Here is a 13,755-nt window from a genome sequence, read left to right as displayed (position 1 = left end):
TAAAACCAATTCATTCATCTCCCCTGCCCTAAGAACCAGGCCCCTCTATGACTTTATCATTTTCCCTCCTCATCATCCTCTCCACCACCACCGCCGCCACCTCACTAAGGCCAACACACACCCACACCATGCAACTTCGCTCTCATTCTCCTTAAATTAATACTACCACTACCCCTCTCACCGAACCAACATCATTCACCCAAGCCAACAAAATCCCTAAGTGGCGTGTAGCTATGACCGATGAAATTAATGCCTTGTTAAAAAATGACATATGGTCTTTGGTCCCTCGCACTTCCTCCATGAACCTCGTTGGGTGTAAGTGGGTTTACAGAGTTAAACGCAAAACGGATGGTAATCTTGAGCGCTATAAAGCTCGAGTAGTTGCTAAGGGTTTTCATTAGCAACATGGCTTGGATTATACGGAAACCTTCAGTCCAGTTATAAAAATTACCACTGTTCACTGAATATGAGCTGTCTCTCAAGGGTAGCAAGTGCGACAACTAGATGTGCACAATGCTTTCTTACTTGGGGTTCTTTCTGAAGAGGTGTTCATGGAACAGCCCCCTGGTTTTCAGGACCCAACTCGTCGTGACTTTGTTTGCAAGTTGTATCATTCTCTATGTGGTCTCAAATAGGCTCCGAGAGGCTAGTTTCAACGACTCTCAAAGTTTTTGCTTCATTTGGGATTTTCAGCATCACAAACAGATCCCTTATTATTTATTTATCGAAGAGGCACTGATGTCATTTATTTTTTGATCTATGTTGATGACATTCTAGTTATAGGTAATACATCTTTTACTATCAGTGCAATCTTAGCAAAATTATCTACAGAGTTCTCCATTAAGGATCTTAGCCCGCTCCACTTCTTCCTTGGGATAGAGGCTATCGCTCACTCTAACGGGCTGCTTCTCTCTCAAGGACATTATATTGATGATCTTCTTCACATGGCTGGGATGTATGAGTGCAAGCCAATCCAAACTCCTATGGCCATGACTATTGACCATATGAGAAAGGGGGTGCCTTGATGTCCAATCCTACTCTGTATCGGTCTATAGTTGGTGCCCAACAATATGTGACATTGACAAGACCATATCTCTCCTTTGCGTTAATAAAGCTTGTCAATTCATGCATGCACCAACTGAAGACCACTGGCAAATCGTGAAATGAATATTGCGTTATCTCAAACATACAAGGTCGTTTGGTTCGCTTCTTTCCCAATCCAATGATAAGCAATTGCAAGCTTTTTCCAATGCAGATTGGGTTGGTAGCTCTGATGACAGAAAGTCAATTGGAGGGTATGCTATTTTTCTTGGTCCTAATTTGATCTCTTGGAGCTCCAGAAAACAACGAACCATAGCGCGCTCTTCCATAGAGCCTGAGTATAAAGCAGCTCATTTGGCTTGAGTCACTCTTTTAAGAGCTTGGGTTCCCTCTTTAAGGTCCTCCCATCCTTTGGTGTGATAATATTGGTGCCACTTATCTATCTGCAAATCCGGTTTTCCATGCTCATACCAAACATGTTGAAATTGACTTCCACTTTGTTCATGATCGGGTCGCCAAAGGACAACTCAGTATGCAGTTTATCTCCACAGCTGACCAACTAGCTAATGCTTTCACCAAAGCTCTTCCTAAAGCACATTTTGCATTTTTACGAGACAAGTTGAAGATTCGCAGTCTCAACTCTTCCATTTGGGGGGGTGTATCAACCAAATATATATCTACCAAATATAGGACTATCAGTTTTAGAAGATTTGGAATCTTATCTTTAGAAGTTAGAAAATTTTCTATTTTATGTATTTCTTTTCTTGCAAGTAAATCTTCTAGAATGTACTCTTGGGTATATAAATACCCAACTATACTTACTGGAAATACACAACAATTTCTATCACAACATTCTTAATCCAAAATAAGGAGATTTCACTGGCATTTTTAAAAAATCATTTTTTATGCAATGTTTGATTAAATTAAATTTCGACATTAAAGTTTCACATTGGAAATGTAATTGTGATTTTATTTCGGAAAAAATATTCAAAGATTATTTTTTGCTTCATCTGATCATCCCATAAGACGGATTTGATGGTGATAAGCATAACAAAAGTGAAAATATATAAACAAATGATTGTGCTAAAAAAATTGTCCATGTTAAATTATTTCTAGATTCTACTCAATAATTTATCAATAAATTTGATTGACAACATAAAAATGAACTAGGTTTATTGTAAATTTCTCTTTTCGACAAAACTAATTTTTATGGAAGTAAAATCTAACAATTAAAAAATATTGCGCATTTTAATATACATGAGAATTTTTTCTTTTTGGTAACTAAATCCTACATAGAAACAGAAAGACTCAAAAAAAAAAGGAAATTAATAAATTTGGGCCACCACTTCAAATTGCAATTGAATGATTGAGGGCAATTTTGTCTTTTTGGTAAAAAAAAAGGTGAATTTCGTCATATAAGGGGTGGAAATAGCATTGCCCTAATAATAATTCAAGTGTTTCACAGTATCATAATTTTGTGAGATGGATGATCGAACGAGGATCGGAAGTTAGGATTTTAATATCGGCATTATAATGGGAAATGACAGAGACAAGGAGTAGAGTGTTACGCAATCTCACGATTTTTTTTATTTTTGAGATCTTGAGTATTGATCGGAGCAAGCTGGGGTGATCCTTAGATAACTTTAAAGGCTTCAGGACAATGCCCAACGTCGAAAGCAATACTATGCACGGCGGCGGTGTAAACTACAATACGATGTGCTTTGGCAAGGTGACAAAGACATGCACTTGTAAACAAGTATGTTAAGACAACAAAAGATTATACCAAGGAAAGAGATGGCAAAACACACCAATGTGTGTAGCTGCATTTATCCAAAGAGATTTACAAGCTAGAAGTCCGTGCGCTAGGAAACTGAGAGACATGGTAGGATAGGAATAATGGTCCTTTTCGAAGAGCGTGAATTTTTTTTGGAATAATTACAAAATCATCCTAACTTTAATCTACATATCAAATACCCTTCTCACGCTTTCAAAACCTACATTTTGTATATCCCCAATCAAAATAGAACGATTTACCCCATGCACATCCGCAAAGTGAAATCCAATGTTGAGGAAGGGGAAGTTTGACAAAGAAAATGAATTGGTATCACAAAAACTTTACCAAAAATATGACTTGGTTATTTTTTGGGCGACGCTTTTTTCACTCCTCATTTGGCTTAAACACGCCCTTCTTTTGTGATGTGACCATACTATCCTTGTGGGGCCCACCATTTTTGGTAAAACTCCACATATTTGGTCAACTCTTTTTTTTCCTTGCAAGTCCCACTTTCTTTCTTTCTTTCTTGCCATGCCTTTGACGTCTCAGTTCTCCGCTCTTGCAAATTGTCTTAGTGTTTTCTCTCTAGGAGGCTATTCTTTCTTTCTACGCCCCCGATTCCTTTTTCTTCTTATTCTACCACAAATCTCTCACGCATTTGTAATTCCCAAAAGAACTTCTTAGTTCAACAATATGTGCCCTCCTTATTCGCTATCAAAGGGACAGTCCTGGCGAAAGCTTGTTTTTTTTCCTTTTTTGTTTTATTGGTCTCAAATCATGCTCAGTCTAATCACTATTGAGTGTTTTTTTATATGTTTTCTTAAAAGTGAATTTGAGTTTTGGGTTATGGAAATGCTTGATCTTGTGTTTCAATCTTGTGTTTAGAGCGTAACGTACATCAAAACAGTGTTTGTGATTTAATTGTGCAGTTGCTTTGTAGTCTGTAGTATACTCGCTTTCTATAGACTTTTGCTCGATCTGGGTTCAGTTTCCTACTAAGGTTTCCATAAGTTCTTCATCATCAGTTTTGGGATACTGTTGGTACTTCTCATTAATTGACTTGTTGGAAATAATGATGCAAGATATGCTTAATCTAGTAATTTGATCCCGAGGGGAATTGAGTAATCTATTTTCTTTGACAACAATGGAGGCCAAATTCTTTTGCTTTCTCAAGATTGTAGGTGTTGGGTTTAAATCTAGAGTGGAGGCTAAAGGACACCTTTGTACCTAAAATTAGGCTACATTCATGAGGTAGACCTAACTGATATTCCCGCAGTGCATGTCTTTTGCTTTAAGAACAAATGTGGCCCGCTGTACCGGAATCGACAACAATGTGGTCTATTATTCCGCCGCCTGCGTGCTCCGGAGAGAAAGGGCTTGCTTGAGAGGTCACCGATGTGCCCAATGTCCGTGCCAACGAAAGTGTGGAGGACGACGGGGGTCACGTCATAGATAGAAAATAGAGGACGACGGGTTTAGAGAAGAAGAAGAAGGAGTGGGAGGCATAAAGAAGAGAAGGGCCTGCAAGAGAGAAAACAAAGAGACGATTTGCAAGAGCAGAGAACTGACGCGTCAAAGGCATGAAAAGAAAGAAAGAAGAAGGAAAGTGGAACCCGTAAGGAAAAAAAGAAGAAACAAAATAAAAAGAGTTGACTAAATAATGAAAAAAAATGGTCACTTTTGTAGTTATACCAGAAGGAGTGGGCCTCATAAGGAATAGCATGGTCAAAATATAAAAACATAGAGTGTTTAAGACAAAGGAAAAGTGGAAAAGGGGCGACCTTTTTTTTTTTCAATAACTGGTTGGTAACTTGACAACACTTTAATGAGTTATTAACTTTATAATAATATGCAAATTAGCAGTTTTAAACTAACATGCCAACTTGCGTTTTGCATAACTTATCAATACTTCAATTTTATTAACTGCTCTTTACAAAAAAAAAAGTTTACTAACTCTTATATTATATTACCGACATAGTTCAAAGTGACTTACTAACTTTAATAGATTAAATTACCAACTAATTTTGGATAACTGGCTTTCATTTGAATGAATTATGAACGTTTAATATTTTTCTAACGAATTTTTATTTGTCTAGGTTAATAACCCCTTGCATTTGCTAGATCGTTCTAGATATTATCACCCTAAATTAGCATGATTCATCAAGTTTTTTTCCCATTAAGTTACCATACAGTACTAGATTACCAACTCTCATTTAAATTATTTTCCATTCTTTTAATTTTTTTGATTTGCCATTTTTTCTTAACGTTAACAATCTTTGTTTTTATTTATTAGCAAAGCCCAAAATTTACCCACTAATTTTGGATTTCCAATGCTCGTTTGACTTACGTACCAAGTTTTTTATTCTTTAATTGCCAAAATTTATCATCTTTTACCAACTTTTAGATACCTTTCTTAATTATGCTTAACTTTAGTCATTATTATATGAAATTACTAACTTTAACGTAAGTTATTTGTTCAATCAATTAAATTATTAATTAACTCTGGTTATCAACTTTTATTTGAGTTAGATACTGTGACATTCCGAATTTTGGCCCATTTTTGGGATTTATAAAACGTGTAATTCGTCAGTGCGCTTATAATAAAATCTCGCCCGGAACTGATCACTCCTGGGTTATTATTTTTAAATTAGAGATTTCGCTAGAATCGCACTCGATCGAATTTGGCCGTTATTTAAAGCCCAAACTTTGGTGTCAAATTTCTCGGAGTTCCGGGACGAATTTAATTGGACGGTATCGATATTATTATGGCCAGCGTCGGTATTACCCGGAATATGTGAAAAGTGAATTTTTGACCGGGTGCGGATTTGGACTGGTAGACCTCCCTCGTAGTGTGTTTTGGCTTATCTTATTTTGGCCATTTTTCCTTTATTATTAATTAGGATTATCGTGGACCGTTAGATCATTTTCGGGTTTAAACCGTGTCCGTTGGATCGCACTCGAGTGAGAGGTTTGACTTTGAGTCTCTCTCTCTCCTCTGTGCCCCGCGTCACCTCCCCCACCTGCGCACGTCTGCCCTCCTCTTCCCCATGCAAACTCTCTCTCTCTCTTCTCTCTCCTCCCTTCTCCCTCCCTTTTCTTCTTTTCTTCTTCTTTCTTTTTCTTCTCCGCCGCGTCTGGTTCTGCTTCGCCCCGCCCATGCTCGCTCAACCGACGCCGCCCGAGCCCGCCTGATCGCCAAGTGCCGCCGCCGTCGCCAGCCAGCCCGGCCGCAGCGCCGCACCGTCCACCAGCCACCGCCCTGACCGGTTGGTCTCCTCCTTCGTGCGCGCAGCAGCGAACTCGCCGGCCGCTGCCCGTCGCGCCCGGCACTGTCCAGCCGCGCTTGGCCGTCGTCCCAGTCGCCGCCGTCCGTCAGCCACTGCTGTGACATTCCAAATTTCAGTCCATTTTTGGGATTTATAAAACGTGTAATTCGTCAGTGTGCTTATAGTAAAATCTCGCCCGGGAACTGATCACTTCCGGTTATTATTTTACAATTGAGATTTCACTAGAATCGCACTCGATCGAATTTGGCCGTTATTTAGATCCCGAACTTGGCAGTCGATTTTCGGGAGTTTCGGGACGAATTTAATTGGACAGTGTCGATATTATTGTGGCCAGCCTCGAGATTGCCGGGAATAGCGGAAAAGTGAAATTTTGGACCAGGTGCGGATTTGGACTAGTAGACCTCCCTCGTAGTGTGTTCTGAGTTATTTTATTTTGGCCCTTTGCCCTATATTATTATTTGGGATTTTTCGTGGACTGTTGGATCTTTTTCCGAATTTGAATCGTGATCGTTAAATCGATTTTTAGTTTGAACCGTGTCCGTTGGATCGCATTCGAGTGCGTGGACTTTCTTTTTCTCTCTCTTTCTCTCTCCTCCCCTTTTTCCCGCTCGCGTTCCCCCTGTCCCGTCTACTCTCTCTCTCTCTCTTTTCTCTCTCTCCCCTCTGTCGCGCCGAGCCCCAGACCTGCACGTTTCCTTTTCCCGTGCGTCTGCCCCTCTCTCCTTCCTTCTCTCTCTCTCTCTCTTTTTCCCCCTTGCATGCACACGTCCATCACGCATGCCCATTCCCCCCTCTGACACCCCACCCTCTCTCTCTCTCTCTCTCCTCTTCCTTCTTCTTCTTTCTTCTTCCTTCTCTTCTCTTCTGCTCTTCTTCTTCAGTCTTCTTTCTTTCTCCCCGACGAGCTCAGCGTGTGGCCACCGTCCGCCCGCCCAGGCCGCCGACCTCAGCCAATCGCCGCTCGCCGGATCGACCTCCGCCGCTCGTCACCACCGCACACCATCCGACCGCCACCTCCGCCTAGCCGCCCCGACGCTGCCTTCATGCCCTCCCGAGCGCGCGAGCTCGGCTCGCCGTCGTGCTCGACGAGTCCCGGCCGCTGTCCAGCCAGCTCCCCAGCATCGCCTCGACGCCTGAGCGTCTACGTCGCCGCCGCCGCCGAACACCCCTAGCCGCGCCACCCGCCTCGGCCACCTTCCTCTTCTTCTTCCTTCGTTCCCATCGTCGTCGGGGAGCAGCTCGCCGCTGCCTGCCGCCGTCGCTACCTCGTCCACCACCACCCGGCGTCCCTTCTGCCACTGACCACCGCCATGCCGCTCGAGCATCGCCGGCTCCGAGCCCTCACCGCCCCAGCTCTCTCTCTCCCTCGCCACCCCACTCCGGCCGACTCTCTTCTCTCCCTCCGAGCTAGTCGTCTGAGAGCCGCCCGCTTCGCCGCCGCGTCGCTCGCCACCGCCACCGCCGGAGCAAGCCAAGCCTGACCAGCCCCACCGCCCGCGCCCGCGCCCGTGCCCACGCCCCGCGCCCGTGCGTGTGCCCGTGGCCGAGCCCGTGACCGAGCCTTGTGCCGTGGCCGAGGCCGGCGTGCCCATGGCCGAGCGCCGTGGCCGAGCCCCGCGCCCGTCGCGCCCTCGCCCGCGCCGAGTGAGACACTGTTCACTCTGGCCATTTTAGGCCCGAGCCGACTTTTCCCGGGCCAAAACCTAGTAAGTGACTTCCTAAACCCTACCTAGTATTTTGGGTACTTTATTGACTTGTCTCGGGTTTAGAACGGCTAGGGCGTGTTTTAATTTAATTATATTATGTTACAATTACGCTATTTGAATTGGATTAAATGATGTGCTTGATTTGGGTAATTGTGCGTGGTCGACTTGAATGTCGGGTTTGTGGATTGAGGTGGCGAATTGTGAATTGGACTGAGTGGTGATTATGGGTTGTTTGATACAATTGGCGTGAAATTGATTTAATTGAGTGGCGTATGCTTGCCTGTCGATTCTAAGCCCGGATTGATCGGAGGGCTACGGACTTGGGACGTGTTGACGGCGGTCCGTGTGAAGGCATGAATGGCCGAGGTGCCAAATGGATGCGGGCTTGAGACGTGTTGACGGTGGCCCGTTGGAGGCGTGTTGGACCGGGACGTATTTACGTCGGTCATTGGAACTTGAGCCCGGATTGATCGGAGGGCTACGGACTTGGGACGTGTTGACGGCGGTCTGTGAAAGGAATTTGTGGCTTGGGATGTGTTGACGGCGGCCACTGGAATTGATTGAATGGTATGGCTTGGGACGTGTTGACGGCGGCCATTGAAATTGATCGAATTGTGTGGCTTGTGTGCCTGTGAGACCGGACTTGAGACGTGTTGACGGTGGTCCGTGAGAGGAAAGTTGGTTGGACACGTGTGTGCGATGTGATTGATTGGATTGGTTAAATGTACGTGTGGTTGCTTGGTTGAATTGGTTGAATGCGAGTGGGAATGTGTGTGCTGGGTGATTGTGATATGGTGGTGAACTATTCTTGCATTGTCATGTTTGGACTAATATGCAGGGTTGACTCGTGATTCGAGGGCAAGGTAAGTATAATGATGTGAACTTTATATGTTATGGGGTAGATTGCATGTACGACTTGTCTGGGTACGCATTGGCCTACGTGGGGTATAGGGGGTTGCTTATTGAGACTCGTTCTCACGGTTATTATATAACCATTTCAGATCCGCGTCCATGAGTGACTGGAGACGCTGCAAGGGTATCTCGGAGATCGAGGACGGGTCAAGTACTCGGTATTTTGAGTCCCCCCCCCCTTTGTAGAGGAGTTAAGTTTGCGAACCATTGCCCCTTTTGAGGAATGTGATTCTGTTGTTGTGGCCTAGCTTGGGGATTGTCTTTTTGTGGGCGTCGTATGTATTTGCCAAGTGTAGGAATTACAATTATTGTTTCGTGCTACTGTTACCCCGTGTCATTATTAATCGTCCGGGTTGTTTCTATTTGTTTCCGCGCGTGCCTAATCTCTGATGTTTGGGTTGGGTCGGCGACGTGCCTGGGACGTCGCATTCAATGATCGACCATCGAGGGATGATCGCGCGCTCGTAGAGTGCGGGGCGTGACATCCCGGTTGATTTGGTATCAGAGCGAGGTCAGCTCGAACCAAGATGGTCGAAGCCTGGAGTGATAAGGAGCGATGATTTTGGGGTAGTCAGTTAGGGAGTCTTGTGTGCCATGCGTATCCCAGACTGTGTGATTGTGATTGCTGAGTGGTTTTTATGCAATATTATGTGAGGTGCAGGTGCGTCAGGACTTGAGGTAAGTGCACGAACCTTGTTGGTTGTGGTTAGGTGTTGTTTATGATTGGCTGCCTGCTTAGTGAATTATTGTTGTGATTCACTACCTAGGGCTTTAGACTGGTATAGTTGGCCTAGGTCTTTAATTCCCGAGGGGAATTATAGCAGGTAAGTGGGTGGTGTGAATCCTGTGAGTAAGAGTAGCCGAGGAAGAGGTCGAGGTCGAGGTCGTGTAGGTCCGCAAGTTGGAGTTGTGGGGGATCGCAGATGGGATGAGATTTTGAGGGCACTCGAGGAAGTTGGAGTTTTAATGGGAAGGCACACCGAGCAAGAAATGCGATCATTGCTACTAATGCTAAGGCAGTCATCGCCGCCAATGGAAATGACGGGAATCATGGGCATAATGGAAATGTCGGGAATCAAGGTCAATGGCAAGTTAATGCAGTCAGATAGATGCGTCAGCTGGTTGGAAAATTTTTGAAATTTAAACCTGCAAGGTTCGATGGGAAGAGGTGACCCTGAGGCTACATCACTTTGGATATAAGAGTTGGAAAAAGGCTTTGAAGTATTGGAGTGCTTTGGTCGAGGCTTTTAATGGGAAGTACTTTTCGGAGAGTGCGGGAACAGAAAATGACATAGTTTCTTTGGCTTCGCTAAAATCGGATGTCAGTCGATCAATATGAGGTCAAGTTTGTAAGGTTGTCAAAGTACGCACCAAGGATTGTCAAGGACTATGTGGATAGGACAAGGAGGTTCCAGGATGGATTGAAATCGAATCTTCGCAGTCAGTTGATGCTAATGAACTTAAGGGATGGTAATGGGCTGTATGACAAGGCTTAAACATTGAAAGGGATATGAACGAGAGGGTTACCGATATGGATCACGGTGCACGCCGGCTAGGGACAATAGGAACTTTGGAAAGAAGCCTATGGCAAAGAAATGAAAATTTGTCCCTCTAGTAAGAAAGAACCTTGGAAAGCCGAACTACTACTCCAACGTTGTCTGTCGGTCTTATGGAAAGAGGCGCGGGAATGGCCCTTGCCTAGGTGGACATGGAGCGTGTTTTGGATGTGGCCGACATGGTCACCAAGTGAGAAATTGCCAAATCGACAGGTTAGGTCACTGATGCAATCGCAACAACCGCAGGTAGGACATTAAGCTGAAGCTGCCCCGCTGGATAATCAGAATCGGCTAAGGACGTAAGGAAAAGATGTACGCGGTGGTTGGAAAGGAATCAGAGGATTTGTCTTGAAAGTCTGGATGCGTTATGTGATGATAGTGGGTGCAACGAGAGAAGATTTTGAAATTATAACTTGAATGGTCTTGTAAGACTTATAATCACTTATGGTGAGTAGGCGCAATCAGTTGAGGATTTCTGAATTGCTGATGATATTTTGAACGGGTTGGGAAGGATGTGTGTTGCTTGGAAATTTCGGATTTTGTAAAGAATTGGGGTAATTTGTTTTGGGAGACTGTGGATTGAAATTGGATGAATTGAGTTTTGTCTTTGAGGTATAGAAGGATAATTATTCTGTAGTTGACTTGTTGGTTAAGGAACCAAGGCTAAAGGACATAGCCGAGGTGTGCAACTCTCCCGATGTCTTTCCTCAGGAATTGCCGGGATTGCCACCTGATAGAGAAGTGGAGTTCGCGATTGAGTTAGCCCCATGGACGAAACCGATCTCGAAAGCACCTTATAGGATGTCACTGTCGGAATTGAAAGAATTGATAGTCCAAATGCAAGAGTTATTAGATAAAGGCTTCATTCGCCCTAGTGCGTCTCCATGGAGAGCGCTAGTATTATTCGTGAGGAAAAAGGATGGATCGTTGAGGTTGTGCATTGACTACAGATAACTGAACCAGGTGACCGTTAAGAATAAGCACCCATTGCCAAGGATTGATGACCTTTTTGATCAGTTACAAGGGGCGTCAGTGTTTTCTAAGATCGACTTGAGGACTGGTTATCACCAATTGAGGATCAAGAAGGAGGATGTGTCGAAGTCGGCATTTGGGACGAGATATGGACACTATGAGTTTACGGTGATGCCGTTTGGACTGACGAATTCCCCTACAGCCTTTATGGATTTAATGAATCGGATATTCAAGGAATTTTTGGATCAGTTTGTGATCGTGTTTATAGATGATATTCTGGTGTATTCGAAGAGTTCCGCTGAACATGAGGTACATTTGGAAAAGGGTTCTACGGATTTTAAGGGTACACGCACTCTACGCTAAGTTTAATAAGTGTGAATTCTGGCTTCATCGAGTGGCGTTCTTAGGACATGGGATACCCGGGGAAGGAATTGTAGTGGACCCGATGAAGATTGAGGCCATCATGAACTGGCCAAGGCCGACAACAGTAACCGAGGTTCGGAGTTTTTTTTTTTTGGGTTTAGCAGGGTATTACAGACGCTTTGTGGAGAAGTTTTCGGCATTAGCGATGCCGTTGACGCGGTTATTAAAGAAGGAAATGAGGTTTGAATGGATGGATAAGTGCGAAAGGAGTTTCCAAGAATTAAAACAGAGGTTGACAATCGCGCCAGTGTTAACGATCCCGTCAGGTCCGGGAGGATATGAGATTTACAGTGACGCGTCGCTAAGAGGACCCGGATGTGTGTTGACACAACGTGGAAGAGTAGTGGCATACGCATCGCGACAAATGAGACCACATAAGCTGAATTATCCAACGCATGATTTGGAATTAGCCGCGATTATCTTCGCTCTTAAGATTTGGAGGCATAACCTGTGTGGGGAGAAATTTCAGATTTTTACAGATCATCAGAGTTTTAAGGTATCTATTTTCCCAAAAAGAACTTAACATGAGACAGCGTCATTGGATGGAACTCCTTAAGGACTACGACTGCAATATTTTATATCACCCCGGAAAGGCTAATAAGGTAGCGGATGCACTGAGTTGGAAATCGAGCATCGCGCATATGATGGTCAAGGAATGGACTCTGTTGGAGGGAGTTCGGAATTTGGAAATTAAGTTCGAAGTGAATCATGTCTCGAGTCTGCTTGCAGCATTAAGGATTGAGTCGAAAATCCAGACTAAGATCAAGGCCTTATAGTCGACGGACCCAGAGATTCAAAACATTTCGAGTAGGGATGTCATAGAGAGGAAATAAGACTTTCAGTTATCCGAGGATGGAATTCTGAAGTTCCGCGGACGGTTGTGTGCCTAGTGATATAGAACTGAAGGAAGAGATTTTGTCTGAAGCACACCGTAGCACTTACAGTATTCACCCGGGTAGTACGAAAATGTATTAGAACTTACGACAACATTATTGGTGGAACGACATGAAAGTGGATATAGCCAAGCACGTGGTCAAGTGTTTAACATGTCAGCAAGTGAAGGCGCAACATTGCAAGCCGGGTGGAATGTTGTAGCCATTGGAAATTCCCGGGTGGAAATGGAAACACATCACGATGGACTTTGTAATGGGACTACCGAGAAGTAAAAGGGGTCATGATTCGATTTGGGTGGTGGTCGACCGATTGACAAAGTCAGCGCATTTTCTACCAGTACGAAAGGATTTCGCCTTGGAAAGGCATGCCGAGATTTACGTGCGACAAATAGTCCGTCTGCATGAAGTACCAGTGACGATCACTTCGGACCGTTATCCTAAGTTTACTGCCGCTTTTTGGGAAAGTCTTCACACGACATTGGGGATGAAGTTACAGTTAGCACGGCCTATCATCTCCAGACGGATGGCCAGTCCGAAAGGACGATTCAAACTTTGGAGGACATGCTGCGAGTATGTGTTTTGGATTTTAAGGGTGGCTGGGAGGAACAGTTGCATTTGGTTGAATTTGCCTACAACAATAGCTACCAGCAGAATATCAGAATGACACCATTCGAAGCTTTATATGGTAGAGCTTGCAGAACGCCGGTTTGTTGGGATGAAGTTGGTGAGAGGAGAATCACGGGTCCCGAGTTAGTTCAGCAGTCAATCGAGACAGTCAAGGTTATCTGGGACAGACTTAGAGCCGCCAAAAGAATTATGCAGACCGGAGACGTAGGCCTTGGGAGTTTCAAGTAGGGGACCACGTTTTTCTCAAGGTATCGCCTATGAGAGGATTATCTCGGTTTGGTAAGAAAGGGAAGTTGAGCCCGAGGTACGTGGGTCCATCTGAGGTCTTAGAGAGAATAGGCACATTGGCTTATCGTCTTGCGCTACCGCCAAATTTATCTCATGTTCATAATGTGTTCCACGTGTCCATGTTGAGGAAGTATGAACCGAACCCGACCCACATGCTAAGCTATGAAGGAATAGACGTGGACGACAGAGTGTCGTACGTGGAAAAGCCAGTAAGGATTAAGGGCAGAATGGAACGAGTGTTGCGGAACAAGATAATTTCGATGGTCAAGGTGATTT

The sequence above is a fragment of the Syzygium oleosum genome, unplaced genomic scaffold (assembly GCF_021117445.2).
Source record: "Syzygium oleosum isolate NSW1041296 unplaced genomic scaffold, Sole_v2.1 Sole_v2.10, whole genome shotgun sequence".
Lineage (NCBI taxonomy): Eukaryota > Viridiplantae > Streptophyta > Magnoliopsida > Myrtales > Myrtaceae > Syzygium > Syzygium oleosum.
Note: the sequence above shows the minus strand (reverse complement) of the source record.